This window comes from Aristolochia californica, unplaced genomic scaffold (assembly GCF_029961685.1).
Source record: "Aristolochia californica isolate CCGP_79_NKW_82.1479 unplaced genomic scaffold, dmAriCali1.0.hap1 SCAF_10, whole genome shotgun sequence".
Classification (NCBI taxonomy): Eukaryota; Viridiplantae; Streptophyta; class Magnoliopsida; order Piperales; family Aristolochiaceae; genus Aristolochia; species Aristolochia californica.
This window is the reverse complement of record NW_027181771.1, coordinates 14,210,052-14,225,191: the sequence shown is the minus strand read 5'-3', so window position 1 is coordinate 14,225,191 and position 15,140 is coordinate 14,210,052.

Genomic DNA, 15,140 nt, shown 5'->3' with positions numbered 1-15,140 from the left:
TAAAATTTTTTTTTTTTCAGGTCAAAACTTGTGACTCCCATTTTTCCTCGTAAACAAAAAAGATATAAGATTGCAAAAAAATAAAAATTTTAGAGATCATGAGTTTAAAAAAATTTGAAAACTATAATAATGAATAGAAAATTATTTCACGCACAAAAAAATGAACCCCAGAATCCATGTTTGGGAAATTCCACTAGTACAACCCCCTAATAATAGCTTGGTGGAATTTTGTAGGAAAGGGACTTGTAACTGATCCCAACATGCTTTAAGTGTGGTGGGTGTGCATGCCACAAGCATGTTGTGCATGCAAGTGGCCAAAAATTAGGGGGGGTAGAAAAAGTTGAATTCTCAAGTGGTTCGATATTTACCAGAGCCAAAAAACCCACTTTTTTGTCTATCCTTAAAAATCACAGATACTCTTTGGAATTATCTTTCCCAGCATTTGTGCATCCCCATTTTGGATGTTCAATTTTTTATTTTTTTTTCAGGTCCAAACTTGTGATTCCTATTTTTCCTCGTAAACAAAAAAGATATAAGATCGCAACAAAATGAAAATTTTAGAGTTCATCTGTGCAAAAGAATTTGAAAACTATAATAATGAATAGAAAATTATTTCACACACTAAAAATGAATCCCAAAATTCAAGTTTGGGAAATTCGTCTAGTACAACCCCCTAATAATCTCTTGGTGGAATTTTATAGGAAAGGGACTGGTAACTGATCCCCACATGCTTTAAGTGTGGTGGGTGTGCATGCCCCAAGCATGTTGAGGATGCATGTGGCCAAAAATTGGGGGGGTAGAAAAAGTTGAATTCTCAAGTGGTTATATATTTACCAGAGCCAAACAACCCACTTTTTTGCCTATCCTTAAAAATCACAGATACTCTTTGGAACTATCTCTCCCAGCATTTGTGCATCCCCATCTTGGATGTTCAAATTTTTTTTTTTTTTCAGGTCCAAACTTTTGAGTCCCATTTTTCCTCGTAAACAAAAAAGATATAAGATCGCAACAAAATGAAAATTTTAGAGTTCATGTGTGCAAAAAAAATTGAAAACTATAATAATGAATAGAAAATTATTTCACGCAATAAAAATGAACCCCAAAATCTATGTTTGGGAAATTCCACTAGTAGAACCCCCTAATAATTGCTTGGTGGAATTTTATAGGAAAGGGACTTGTAACTGATCCCAACATGATTTAAGTGTGGTGGGTGTGCATGCCACAAGCATGTTCAGGATGCAAGTGGCCAAAAAGTAGGGGGGGTAGAAAAAGTTCAATTCTCATGTGGTTGGATATTTACCAGAGCCAAACAACCCACTTTTTTGCCTATCCTTAAAAATCAAAGATACTCTTTGGAATTATCTCTCCCAGCATTTGTGCATCCCCATTTTGGATGTTCAAAATTTTTTTTTTTTCAGGTCCAAACTTGTGACTCCCATTTTTCCTCGTAAACAAAAATGATATAAGATCACAACAAAATGAAAATTTTAGAGTTCATGTGTGCAAAAAAATTTGAAAACTATAATAATGAATAGAAAATTATTTCACTAGTAAAACCCCCTAAGAATAGCTTTGTGGAATTTTATAGGAAAGGGACTTGTAACTGATCCCAACATGCTTTAAGTGTGGTGGGTGTGCATGCCGCAAGCATGTTGAGGATTCAAGCCGCAAAAAATTAGCGGGGGTAGAAAAAGTTGAATTCTCAAGTGGTTGGATATTTACCAAAGTCAAACAACCCACTTTTTTGCCTATCAATAAAAATCACAGATACTCTTTGGAATTATCTATCCCTGCATTTGTGCATCCCAATTTTGGATGTTCAAATTATTTTTTTTTCTGGTCAAAACTGGTGACTCCCATTTTTCCTTGTAAACAAAAAAGATATAAGATCGCAACAAAAAGAAAATTTTAGAGTTCATTCGTGCAAAAACATTTGAAAACTATAATAATGAATAGAAAATTATTTCACGCACTAAAAATGAACCCCAAAATCCATGTTTGGGAAATTCCACTAGTGCAACCCCCTAATAATAGCTTGGAGGAATTTTGTAGGAAAGGATTTGTAACTGATCCCAACATGCTTTAAGTGTGGTGGGTGTGCATGCCACAAGAATGTTGAGGATGCAAGTGGTCAAAAATTAAGGGGGGTAGAAAAAGTTGAATTCTCATGTGGTTGGATATTTACCAGAGCCAAACAACCCACTTTTTTGCCTATCCTTAAAAACCACAGACACTCTTTGGAATTATCTCTCCCAGCATTTGTGCATCCCCATTTTGGATGTTCAAATTTTTTTATTTTTTTTCTGTCCAAACTTTTGACTCCCATTTTTCCTCGTAGACAAAAAATATATAAGATTGCAACAAAAAGAAAATTTTAGAGTACATGCATGCAAAAAAATTTGAAAACTATAATAATGAATAGAAAATTATTTCACGCACTAAAAATGAACCCTAAAATCCATGTTTGGGAAATTCTACTAGTACAACCCCCTAATAATAGCTTGGTGGAATTTTATAGGAAACGGACTTGTAACTGATCCCAACATGCTTTAAGTGTGGTGGGTGTGCATGCCACAAGCATGTTGAGGATGCAAGTGGTAAAAAATTAGGGGGGGTAGAAAAAGTTGAATTCTCAAGTGGTTGGATATTTTTTACCAGAGCCAAACAACCCACATTTTTGACTATCCTTCAAAATCACAGATACTCTTTTGAATTATCTCTCCCAGCATTTGTGCATCCCCATTTTGGATGTTCAAATTTTTTTTGTTTTTTTCAGGTGCAAACTTGTAACTCCCATTTTTCCTCGTAAACAAAAAATATATAAGATCGCAACAAAATGAGAATTTTAGAGTTCATGTGTGCAAAAAAAATTTAAAATTACAATAATGAATAGAAAATTATTTCACTAGTACAACCCCCTAATAATAGCTTGGTAGAATTTTATAGGAAAGGGACTTGTAACTGATCCCAACATGCTTTAAGTGTGGTGGGTGTGCATGCCACAAGCATGTTGAGGATGAAAGTGGCCAAAAATTAGGGGGGATAGAAACAGTTGAATTCTCAAGTGGTTGGAAATTTTTTACCAGAGCCAAACAACCCACTTTTTTGCCTATCATTAAAAATCACAGATACTCTTTGGAATTATCTCTCCCAGCATTTGAGCATCCCCGTTTTGGATGTTCAAATTTTTTTTTTTTCAGGTCCAAACTTTTGACTCCCATTTTTCCTCGTGAACAAAAAAGATATAAGATTGCAAAAAAAAGAAAATTTTAGAGTTCATGTGTGCAAAAAAAATTGAAAACTATAATAATGAATAGAAAATTATTTCACGCACTAAAAATGAACCCCAAAATCCATGTTTCGGAAATTCCACTAGTACAACCCCTAATAATAGCTTTGTGGAAATTTATAGGAAAGGGACACCAACTGATCCCAACATGCTTTAAGTGTGGTGGGTGTGCATGCCACAAGCATGTTGAGCATGCAAGTGGCCAAAAATTAGGGGGGGTAGAAAAAGTTGAATTCTCAAGTGGTTGGATATTTACCAGAGCCAAACAACCCACTTTTTTGCCTATCCTTAAAAATCACAGATACTCTTTGGAATTATCTTTCCCAGCATTTGTGCATCCCCATTGTGGATGTTCAAATTTAATTTTTTTTCAGGTCCAAACTTGTGACTCCCATTTTTCCTCGTAGACAAAAAAGATATAAGATAGCAACAAAATGAAAATTTTAGATTTTATGTGTGCAAAAAAATTCGAAAACTATAATAATGAGTAGAAAATTATTTCACGCAAAAAAAATCAACCCCAAAATCCATGTTTGGGAAATTCTACTAGTACAACCCCCTAATAATAGCTTGGTGGAATTTTATAGGAAAGGGACTTGTAACTGATCCCAACATGCTCTAAGTGTGGTGGGTGTGCATGCCACAAGCATGTTGAGGATGCAAGTGGCCAAAAATTAGGGGGGGTAGAAAAAGTTGAATTCTCAAATGGTTGGATGTTTTTTACCAGAGCCAAACAACCCACTTTTTTGCCTATCCTTAAAAATCTCAGATACTCTTTGGAATTATCTCTCCCAGCATTTGTGCATCCCTATTTACGATGTTCAAATTTTTTTTTTTTTTCAGGTCCTAGCTTGTGACTCCCATTTTTGCTCGTAAACAAAAAAGACATAAGACCGCAACAAAATGAAAATTTTAGAGTTCATGTGTGCAAAAAAAATTGAAAACAATAATAATGAATAGAAAATTATTTCACTAGTGCAACCCCCTAATAATAGCTTGGTGGAATTTAATAGGAAACGGACTTGTAACTGATCCCAACATGCTTTAAGTGTGGTGGGTGTGCATGCCACAAGCATGTTGAGGATGCAAGTGGTCAAAAATTAGGGGGGTAGAAAAAGTTGAATTCTCAAGTGGTTGGATATTTACCAGAGCCAGACAACCCACTTTTTTGCCTATCCTTAAAAATCATAGATACACTTTGGAATTAACTATCCCAGAATTCGTGCATCCCGATTTTGGATGTTCAAATTTTTTTTTTTTCAGGTCCAAACTTGTGACTCCCATTTTTCCACGTAAACAAAAAAGAAATAAGATCGCAACAAAATGAAAATTTTAGAGTTCATGTGTGCAAAAAAATTGGAAAACTATAATAATGAATAGAAAATTATTTCACGCACTAAAAATGAACCCCAAAATCCATGTTTGGGAAATTCCACTAGTACAACCCCCTAATAATAGCTTGGTGGAATTTTATAGGAAAGGGACTTGTAAACTGATCCCAACATGCTTTAAGTGTGATGGGTGTGCATGCCACAAGCATGTTGAGGATGCAAGTGGCCAAAAATTAGGGGGGGTAGAAAAAGTTGAATTCTCAAGTGGTTGGATATTTTTTACTAGAGCCAAACAACCCCCTTTTTTTGCCTATCCTTAAAAATCACAGATACTCTTTGGAATTATCACTCCCAGCATTTGTGCATCCCCATTTTGGATGCTCAAATTTTTTATTTTTTTCAGGTCCAAACTTGTGAGTCCCATTTTTCCTCGTAAACAAAAAAGATATAAGATCGCAACAAAATGAAAATTTTAGAGTTCATGTGTGCAAAAAAATTTGAAAACTATAATAATGAATAGAAAATTATTTCACGCACTAAAAATGAAACCCAAAATCCATGGGAAATTCCACTAGTACAACCCCCTTATAATAGCTTGGTGGAATTTTATAGGAAAGGGACTTGTAACTGATCCCAACATGCATTAAGTGTGGTGGGTGTGCATGCCAAAAGCATGTTGAGGATGCAAGTGGCCAAAAATTAGGGGGGGTAGAAAAAGTTGAATTCTCAAGTGGTTGGATATTTACCAGAGCCAAACAACCCACTTTTTTGCCTATCCTTAAAAATCACAGATACTCTTTGGAATTAACTATCCCAGAATTCGTGCATCCCGATTTTGGATGTTCAAATTTTTTTTTTTTCAGGTCCAAACTTGTGACTCCCATTTTTCCACGTAAACAAAAAAGAAATAAGATCGCAACAAAATGAAAATTTTAGAGTTCATGTGTGCAAAAAAATTGGAAAACTATAATAATGAATAGAAAATTATTTCACGCACTAAAAATGAACCCCAAAATCCATGTTTGGGAAATTCCACTAGTACAACCCCCTAATAATAGCTTGGTAGAATTTTATAGGAAAGGGACTTGTAACTGTTCCCAACATGGTTTAAGTGTGGTGGGTGTGCATGCCACAAACATGTTGAGGGTGCAAGTGGCCAAAAATTAGGGGGGGTAGAAAAAGGTGAATTCTCAAGTGGTTGGATATTTACTAGAACCAAACAACCCACTTTTTTGCCTATCCTTAAAAATCACAGATACTCTTTGGAATTATCACTCCCATTATTTGTGCATCCCCATTTTGGATGTTCAAATACTTTTTTTTTCAGGTCCAAACTTGTGACTCCCATTTTTCCGCGTAAACAAAAAAGATAAAAGATCGCAACAAAATGAAAATTTTAGAGATCATGTGTGCAAAAATATTTGAAAACTACAATAATGAATACAAAATTATTTCACGCACTAAAAATGAACCCCAAAATCCATGTTAGGGAAATTCCACTAGTACAACCCCCTAATAATTGCTTGGTGGAATTTTATAGGAAAGGGACTTGTAAACTGATCCCAACATGCTTTAAGTGTGATGGGTGTGCATGCCACAAGCATGTTGAGGAAGCAAGTGGCCAAAAATTAGGGGGGGTAGAAAACTTGAATTCTCAAGTGGTTCGATATTTTTTACTAGAGCCAAACAACCCCATTTTTTGCCTATCCTTAAAAATCACAGATACTCTTTGAAATTATCACTCCCAGCATTTGTGCATCCCCATTTTGGATGCTCAAATTTTTTATTTTTTTCAGGTCCAAACTTGTGAGTCCCATTTTTCCTCGTAAACAAAAAAGATATAAGATCGCAACAAAATGAAAATTTTAGAGTTCATGTGTGCAAAAAAATTTAAAAACTATAATAATGAATAGAAAATTATTTCACGCACTAAAAATGAAACCCAAAATCCATGGGAAATTCCACTAGTACAACCCCCTTATAATAGCTTGGTGGAATTTTATAGGAAAGGGACTTGTAACTGATCCCAACATGCATTAAGTGTGGTGGGTGTGCATGCCAAAAGCATGTTGAGGATGCAAGTGGGCAAAAATTAGGGGGGGTAGAAAAAGTTGAATTCTCAAGTGGTTGGATATTTACCAAAGCCAAACAACCCACTTTTTTGCTTATCCTTAAAAATCAGAGATACTCTTTGGAATTAACTATCCCAGAATTCGTGCATCCCGATTTTGGATGTTCAAATTTTTTTTTTTTTCTGGTCCAAACTTGTGACTCCCATTTTTCCACGTAAACAAAAAAGAAATAAGATCGCAACAAAATGAAAATTTTAGAGTTCATGTGGGCAAAAAAATTGGAAAACTATAATAATGAATAGAAAATTATTTCACGCACTAAAAATGAACCCCAAAATCCATGTTTGGGAAATTCCACTAGTACAACCCCCTAATAATAGCTTGGTAGAATTTTATAGGAAAGGGACTTGTAACTGTTCCCAACATGGTTTAAGTGTGGTGGGTGTGCATGCCACAAACATGTTGAGGATGCAAGTGGCCAAAAATTAGGGGGGGTAGAAAAAGTTGAATTCTCAAGTGGTTGGATATTTACTAGAACCAAACAACCCACTTTTTTGCCTATCCATAAAAATCACAGATACTCTTAGGAATTATCACTCCCATTATTTGTGCATCCCCATTTTGGATGTTCAAATACTTTTTTTTTCAGGTCCAAACTTGTGACTCCCATTTTTTCGCGTAAACAAAAAAGATATAAGATCGCAACAAAATGAAAATTTTAGAGTTCATGTGTGCAAAAAAATTTGAAAACTACAATAATGAATACAAAATTATTTCACGCACTAAAAATGAACCCCAAAATCCATGTTTGGGAAATTCCACTAGTACAACCCCCTAATAATAGCTTGGTGGAATTTTATAGGAAAGGGACTTGTAAACTGATCCCAACATGCTTTAAGTGTGACGGGTGTGCATGCCACAAGCATGTTGAGGATGCAAGTGGCCAAAAATTAGGGGGGGTAGAAAAAGTTGAATTCTCAAGTGGTTGGATATTTTTTACTAGAGCCAAACAACCCCCTTTTTTTGCCTATCCTTAAAAATCACAGATACTCTTTGGAATTATCACTCCCAGCATTTGTGCATCCCCATTTTGGATGCTCAAATTTTTTATTTTTTTCAGGTCCAAACTTGTGAGTCCCATTTTTCCTCGTAAACAAAAAAGATATAAGATCGCAACAAAATGAAAATTTTAGAGTTCATGTGTGCAAAAAAATTTGAAAACTATAATAATGAATAGAAAATTATTTTAAGCACTAAAAATGAAACCCAAAATCAATGTTTGGGAAATTCCACTAGTACAACCCCCTTATAATAGCTTGGTGGAATTTTATAGGAAAGGGACTTGTAACTGAGACATGCATTAAGTGTAGTGGGTGTGCATGCCACAAGCATGTTGAGGATGCAAGTGGCCAAAAATTAGGGGGGGTAGAAAAAGTTGAATTCTCAAGTGGTTGGATATTTACCAGAGCCAAACAACCCACTTTTTTGCTTATCCTTAAAAATCACAGATACTCTTTGGAATTAACTCTCCCAGAATTCGTGCATCCCGATTTTGGATGTTCAAATTTTTTTTTTTTCTGGTCCAAACTTGTGACTCCCATTTTTCCACGTAAACAAAAAAGATATAACATCGCAACAAAATGAAAATTTAAGAGTTCAAGTGTGCAAAAAAATTGGAAAAATATAATAATGATTAGAAAATTATTTCTCGCACTAAAAATGAACCCCAAAATCCTTGTTTGGGGAATTCCACTAGTACAACCCCCTAATAATAGCTTGGTAGAATTTTATAGGAAAGGGACTTGTAACTGTTCCCAACATGGTTTAAGTGTGGTGGGTGTGCATGCCACAAACATGTTGAGGATGCAAGTGGCCAAAAATTTGGGGGGGTAGAAAAAGTTGAATTCTCAAGTGGTTGGATATTTACTAGAACCAAACAACCCACTTTTTTGCCTATCCTTAAAAATCACAGATAGTCTTTGGAATTATCACTCCCATTATTTGTGCATCCCCATTTTGGATGTTCAAATACTTTTTTTTTTCAGGTCCAAACTTGTGACTCCCATTTTTCCGCGTAAACAAAAAAGATATAAGATCGCAACAAAATGAAAATTTTAGAGTTCATGTGTGCAAAAAAATTTGAAAACTACAATAATGAATACAAACTTATTTCACGCACTAAAAATGAACCCCGAAATCCATGTTTGGGAAATTCCACTAGTACCCCCTAATAATAGCTTGGTGGAATTTTATAGGAAAGGGACATGTAAACTGATCCCAACATGCTTTAAGTGTGATGGGTGTGCATGCCACAAGCATGTTGAGGATGCAAGTGGCCAAAAATTAGGGGGGGTAGAAAAAGTTGAATTCTGTAGTGGTTTGATATTTTTTACCAGAGCCAAACAACCCACTTTTTTGACTATCCTTAAAAATCATAGATACTCTTTGGAACCATCTCTCCCAGCATTTGTGCAATCCCATTTTGGATGTTCAAATTTTTTTATTTTTTTTCAGGTTCAAACTTGTGACTCCCTTTTTTCCTCGTTAACAAAAAATATATAAGATCGCAACAAAATCAAAATTTTAGAGTTCATGCGTGAAAAAAAAATTGAAAACTATAATAATGAATAGAAAATTATTTCACGCACTAAAAATGAACCCCAAAATCCATGTATGGGAAATTCCACTAGTACAACCCCCTAATAATAGCTTGGTGGAATTTTATAGGAAAGGGACTTGTAACTGATCCCAACATGCTTTAAGTGTGGTGGGTGTGCATGCCACAAGCATGTTGAGGATGCAAGTGGCCAAAAATTAGGGGGGGTAGAAAAAGTTGAATTCTCAAGTGGTTGGATATTTACCAGAGCCAAACAACCCACTTTTTTACCTATCCTTAAAAATCACAGATACTCTTTGGAATTATCTCTCCCAGAATTTGTGCATCCCCATTTTGGATGTTCAAATTTTTTTTTTTTTTGAGGTCCAAACTTGTGACTCCCATTTTTTCGCGTAAATAAAAAACGATATATGATCGCAACAAAAAGAAAATTTTAGAGTTCATGTGTGCAAAAAAAATTGAAAACTACAATAATGAATAGAAAATTATTTCACGCACTAAAAATGAACCCCAAAATCCATGTTTGGGAAATTCCACTAGTACAACCCCATAATAATAGCTTGGTGGAATTTTATAGGAAAGGGACTTGTAACTGATCCCAACATGCTTTAAGTGTGGTGGGTGTGCCTGCCACAATCATGTTGAGGATGCAAGTGGCCAAAAATTAGGGGGGTAGAAATAGTTGAATTCTCAAGTGGTTGGATATTTACCATAACCAAACAACCCACTTTTTCTAATATCGTTAAAAATCACAGATACTCTTTGGAATTATCTCTCCCAGCTTTTGTGCATCCCCATTTTGGATGTTCATTTTGTTTTTTTTCAGGTGCAAACTTGTGACTCCCATTTTTCCTCGTAAACAAAAAAGATATATGATCGCAACAAAATGAAAATTTTAGAGTTCATGTGTGCAAAAAATTTGAAAACTATAATAATGAATAGAAAATTATTTCACGCACTAAAAATGTACCCCAAAATCCATGTTTGGGAAATTCCACTAGTACAACCCCCGAATAATAGCTTGGTGGAATTTTATAGGAATGGGACTTGTAACTGATCCCAACATGCTTTATGTGTTGTGGGTGTGCATGCCACGAGCATGTTGAGGATGCAAGTGGCCAAAAATTAGGGGGGGTAGAAAAAGTTGAATTCTCAAGTGGTTGGATATTTACTAGAGCCAAACAACCCACTTTTTTGCCTATCCTTAAAAATCATAGATACTCTTTGGAATTATCTCTCCCAGCATTTGTGCATACCCATTTTCAATGTTCAAATTTTTTTTTTTTAGGTCCAAACTTGTGACTCCCATTTTTTCTAGTAAACAAAAAAGATATAAGATCGCAACAAAATGAAAATTTTAGAGTTCATGTGTGCTAAAAAATTTGAAAACTATAATAATGAATAGAAAATTATTTCACGCACTAAAAATGAACCCCAAAATCCATGATTGGGAAATTCCACTAGTACAACCCCTTAATAATAGCTTGGTGGAATTTTATAGGAAAGGGACTTGTAACTGATCCCAACATGCTTTAAGTGTGGTGGGTGTGCATGCCACAAGCATGTTGAGGATGCAAGTGGCCAAAAATTAGGGGGGGTAGAAAAAGTTGAATTCTCAAGTGGTTGGAAATTTACCAGAGCCAAACAACCCACTTTTTTGACTATCCTTAAAAATCACAGATACTCTTTGGAATTATCTCTCCCAGTATTTGTGCATCCCCATTTTGGATGTTCAAATTTTTTTTTTTTTTCAGGTCCAAACTTGTGACTCCCATTTTTCCTCGTAAACAAAAAAGATATAAGATAGCGACAAAATGAAAATTTTAGAGTTCATGCGTGCAAAAAAATTTGAAAACTATAATAATGAATAGAAAATTATTTCACGCACTAAAAATGAACCCAAAATCTATGTTTGGGAAATTCCACTAGTACAACCCCCTAATAATAGCTTGGTGGAATTTTATAGGAAAGGGACTTGTAACTGATCCCAACATGCTTTATGTGTTGTGGGTGTGCATGCCACAAGCATGTTGAAGATGCAAGTGGCCAAAAATTAGGGGGGGTAGAAAAATTTGAAATCTCAAGTGGTTGGATATTTACTTGAGCCAAACAACCCACTTTTTTGCCTATCCTTAAAAATCACAGATACTCTTTGGAATTATCTCTCCCAGTATTTGTGCATCCCCATTTTCAATGTTCAAATTTTTTTTTTTTCAGGTCCAAACTTGTGACTTCCATTTTTTCTTGTAAACAAAAAACATATAAGATCGCAACAAAATGAGAATTTTAGAGTTCATGTGTGCAAAAAAATTTGAAAACTATAATAATGAATAGAAAATTATTTCACGCACTAAAAATGAACCCCAAAATCCATGATTGGCAAATTCCACTAGTACAACCCCTTAATAATAGCTTGGTGGAATTTTATAGGAAAGGGACTTGTAACTGATCCCAACATGCTTTAGGTGTGGTGGGTCTGCTTGCCACAAGCATGTTGAGGATGCAAGTGGCCAAAAATTAGGGGGGGTAGAAAAAGTTGAATTCTCAAGTGGTTGGATATTTTTTACTAGAGCCAAACAACCCACATTTTTGCCTTTCCTTAAAAATCACATATACTCTTTGGAATTAACTCTCCCAACATTTGTGCATCCCCATTTTGGATGTTCAAATTTTTTATTTTTTTCAGGTCCAAACTTATGAGTCCCATTTTTCCTCGTAAACAAAAAAGATATAAGATCGCAACAAAATGAAAATTTTAGAGTTCATTTGTGAAAAAAAATTGGAAAATTATAATAATGAATACAAAATTATTTCACGCACTAAAAATGTACCCAAAAATCCATGTTTGGGAAATTCCACTAGTACAAACCCCTAATAATAGCTTGGTAGAATTTTATAGGAAAGGGACTTGTAACTGTTCCCAACATGCTTTAAGTGTGATGGGTGTGCATGCCACAAGCATGTTGAGGATGCAAGTGGCCAAAAATTAGGGGGGGTAGAAAAAGTTGAATTCTCAAGTGGATGGATATTTTTTACCAGAGCCAAAAAACCCACTTTTTGGCCTATCCTTAAAAATCACAGATACTCTTTGGAACCATCTCTCCCAGCATTTGTGGATCCCCATTTTGGATGTTCAAATTTTTTTTTTTTTCAAGTCCAAACTTTTGACTCCCATTTTTCGTCGTAAACATAAAAGATATAAGATCGCAACAAAAAGAAAATTTTAGAGTTCATGCGTGCAACAAAAATTGAAAACTACAATAATGAATAGAAAATTATTTCACGCACTAAAAATGAACCCCAAAACCCATGTTTGGGAAATTCTACTAGTAAAACCCCCTAATTATAGCTTGGTGGAATTTTATAGGAAACGGACTTGTAACTGATCCCAACATGCTTTAAGTGTGGTGGGTGTGCATGCCACAAGCATGTTGAGGATGCAAGTGGTCAAAAATTAGGGGGGCTAGAAAAAGTTGAATTCTCATCTGGTTGGATATTTACTACAGCCAAACAACCCACTTTTTTCACTATCCTTAAAAATCACCGATATTCTTTGGAATTATCTCTCCCTGCATTTGTGCATCCCCATTTTGGATGTTCAAATTTTTTTTTTTTCAGGTCTAAACTTGTGACTCCCAGTTTTCCTCGTAAACAAAGCAGATATAAGATCGCAACTAAAAGAAAATTTTAGAGTTCATGCATGCAAAAAAATATGAAAACTATAATAATGAATAGAAAATTATATCACGCACTAAAAATTAACCCCAAAATCCATGCATAGGAAATTCCACTAGTACAACCCCCTTATAATAGCTTGGTGGAATTTTATAGGAAAGGAACTTGTAACTGATCCCAACATGCTTTAAGTGTGGTGGGGGCGTGCATGCCACAAGCATGTTGAGGACGCAAGAGGCCAAAAATTAGGGGGGGTAGAAAAAGTTGAATTCTCAAGTGGTTGGATACTTAATAGAGACAAACAACCCACTTTTTTGCCTATCCTTAAAAATCACAATTACTCTTTGGAATTATCTCTCCCAGCATTTGTGCATCCCATTTTGGATGTTCAAATTTTTTTTTTTTCGGGTCCAAACCTCTGACTCCCATTTTTCCTCGTAAACAAAAAAGATATAAGATCGCAACAAAATGAAAATTTTAGGGTTCATGTGTGGAAAAAAATTTGAAAACTATAATAATGAATAGAAAATTATTTCACGCACTAAAAATGAACCCCAAAATCCATGTTTGGGAAATTCCACTAGTACAACCCCCTAATAATAGCTAGGTGGAATTTTGTAGGAAAGGGACTTGTAACTGATCCCAAAATGTTTAAGTGTGGTGGGTGTGCATGCGAGAAGCATGTTGAGCATGCAAGTGGCCAAAAATTGGGGGGGTAGAAAAAGTTGAATTCTCAAGTGGTTGGATATTTACCAGAGCCAAACAACCCACTTTTTTGCCTATCCTTAAAAATCACAGATACTCTTTTGAATTATCTTTCCCAGCATTTGTGCATCCCCATTTTGGATGTTCAATTTTTAATTTTTCTTTCAGGTCCAAACTTGTGACTCCTATTTTTCCTCGTGAACAAAAAAGATATAAGATTGCAACAAAATTAAAATTTTAGAGTGCATATGTGCAAAAAAATATGAAAACTATAATAATGAATAGAAAATTATTTCACGCACTAAAAATGAACCCCAAAATTCATGTTTGGGAAATTCGACTAGTACAACCCCCTAATAATCGTTTGGTGGAATTTTGTAGGAAAGGGACTTGTAACTGATCCTAACATGCTTTAAGTGTGGTGGGTGTGCATGCCACAAGCATGTTGAGGATGCAAGTGGCCAAAAATTAGGGGGGGTAGAAAAAGTTGAATTCTCAAGTGGTTGGATATTTACCAGAGCCAAACAACCCACTTTTTTGCCTATCCTTAAAAATCACAGATACTCTTAGGAATTATCTGTTCCAGTATTTGTGCATCCCCATCTTGGATGTTCAAATTTTTTTTTTTTCAGGTCCAAACTTGTGACTCCCATTTTTCCTCGTAAACAAAAAAGATATATTATCGTAACGAAATGAAAATTTTAGAGTTCATGTGTGTAAAAAAATTTGAAAACTATAATAGTGAATAGAAAATTATTTCACGCACTAAAAATGAACCCCAAAATCCATGTTTGGGAAATTCCACTAGTACAACCCCCTAATAATAGCTTGGTGGAATTTTATAGAAAAGGGACTTGTAACTGATCCCAACATGCTTTAAGTGTGGTGGGTGTGCATGCCAAAAGCATGTTGAGGATGCAAGTGGCCAAAAATTAGGGGGGGTAGAAAAAGTTGAATTCTCAAGTGGTTGGATATTTACCAGAGCCAAACAACCCACTTTTTTGCCTATCCTTAAAAATCACAGATACTCTTAGGAATTATCTCTCCTAGTATTTGTGCATCCCCATTTTGGATGTTCAAATTTTTTTTTTTTCAGGTCCAAACTTGCGACTCCCATTTTTCCTCGTAAACAAAAAAGATACAAGATCGTAACAAATTGAAAATTTTAGAGTTCATGTGTGCAAAAAAATTTGAAAACTATAATAGTGAATATAAAATAATTTAACGCACTAAAAATGAACCCCAAAATCCATGTTTGGGAAATTCCAGTAGTACAACCCCCTAATAATAGCTTGGTGGAATTTTATAGGAAAGGGACTTGTAACTGATCCCAAGATGCTTAAAGTGTGGTGGGTGTGCTTGCCACAAGCATGTTGAGGATGCAAGTGGCCAAAACTTAGGGGGGCAAGAAAAAGTTGAATTCTCAAGTGGTTGAATATTTACTAGAGCCA